The sequence below is a fragment of the Coptis chinensis genome, chromosome 7, assembly GCF_015680905.1.
Source record: "Coptis chinensis isolate HL-2020 chromosome 7, ASM1568090v1, whole genome shotgun sequence".
Lineage (NCBI taxonomy): Eukaryota > Viridiplantae > Streptophyta > Magnoliopsida > Ranunculales > Ranunculaceae > Coptis > Coptis chinensis.
In genome coordinates, this window is record NC_141462.1 from 82,595,713 (window position 1) to 82,597,737 (window position 2,025).

Consider the following 2,025-nt stretch of genomic DNA (forward strand, 5'->3'; position numbering starts at 1 on the left):
TTTTGTTTTGGTTATTTCGTACAGTTATGCGTATATCAACATACGTTGGTACTGTTGGCCTCATCTTTTAGGAACCAAATCAACAGCCAGAATATGGTCATCTTAATTTAGTGTCTTGAAACTCTTAAATTCGTAGGTGCACATTTTTATTTTTTTGTGGGAACGGCATCTGCGTAAAATTATAAGCTCATAAGCAATTTATATTTGTCTCCTTTGTTGAGTAACAAGGAGTCGTCAAAACTCCATTGGTAGGAAGAGTTAATTTGAAGAACTTCGAAGCACAATCTTACTGGGGATGGTGACAAGGAAGTTTCTAAAGATCTCCAATACAAAAAAGAAAAATCGGCAATACATACTCTTATATATGTATGATAAAAGTTGTGTTAATTGGTTCCTTTTTATCAGTTGTTGCGTTAAATGTTAAAAACCAAGTAAACTAACCAGGCACAAGCTAACCATCCAATGGAGAATACGAATAATCATATTTTCGAAGATAATGAAGACTGAATAACCTTCAACGGAGCCTGTTGACGATTGTAGAGACGAAGAGTACTATGGAGTTTTTTGAAAATAAGGTATTACTTATGAGTTACGGGTTAGGTCATTATTTTGTTTCACTTTTATTTTTGTGTTTGTTCTAGCCTCATTGGATTGGAACAAAATTCCTCTTGGGAGACAATATGAAACAGTGATTTTGGGACATGCCTTGTATGCTTGTATTCTTTAAGATTTGTAATTTCTTCTCTATAGTGCCATAGTGGTATTCTCCAATGTTGGTATGCAAGTCAGCACTCTTCTTTTTTCCCTTGGTTACCATGGAAACTTGTGAGATACACAATCATTCTTCTCAGATGACGCACCAAGACATGTTTCACGCTTTAATTGTGCTTATATACAGATGATGAAGATGCATATGAGAGCTCTGATATCACTGAAGATGTTAAAAAATAAAATTCATCAAAGAGCAGGAATCCCTCATGTAGGGGAGTAATATCCTCATTAAGGATTATCACGACGCGTGAAGCATAAGTTTAACTCGGACATCGACCTCCAAGACCGACCTGTGAGCAGCTCCTTGTGAAGATATACGCGCGCATCATAGGTGAACCCGAAACGTCGACCTCCAAGACCGATCTGGGAGCAGCTCCTTTCATGTAGGTGGTATGAACTAAGACGCCTCAAGATTTAACACATGGCGGGAGACGTAATCCACTCAAATAAGGTCACCACCAGGGGTAATCATTACCAAAATCTTACTTGTATTTCCCACCATTGGGAAATAGGAATTACCGCACCAGCTCCCAATCAACACACGACTTATACTAAAACCAGCCCAACACTCATTCACAATCTCCACCTTACATCGCAGGGGGAGCACACGTGCCTCTAGGATTGAAACTTCACAAGCCTATAAATACCACCTATTTGAACTACGTGAGGCCTAATTCCTCTGACCCATAAAAAATCAAGAGAGGATACATAGGCAGCTCGCTCATCAGCGAACTCGGTCTCTCCAAAAAATCTCAACCCATTCCCTTCTTTTTCGATCCAGAAGCAAAAAAAAAAACACACCTTTACATTTGCCGTCGTGGTTTCGACATTTGAGAAATCACGCTACCCTAACTCAAAAATCTGCAATTCTCAAGCCCACTAAGCATGGTCACCAAGCTCAGTTCAAAACCTTGCGTAACAACTAGGCGTAACAAACGAAAGCATTTCCTTGCTCAGCAAGAAAATGCCGCTTATGGGCCCAAGTCGACGCTTTTATCAACAAGAACCCAGTCGGTAATGTTGCTGAAAACGGCATCAACGAGGTTAATCGCCAGATTAACTAATTGTCACATAGGATAGGCCGCGCCGTAAAGGATGCACCCAAATTGTTCAAAAGATGCTCAAGACATACCGCAAGGCCGCTCGCTCGGCCGACGTTTCGAGTTCTCAAGAACCCTCTCCTCAAGATTTTATCCAGCCACACTTCCCCATGTATGATGGCAAAGACTTGTCCCGGTCAAGATGTGGCTCGAT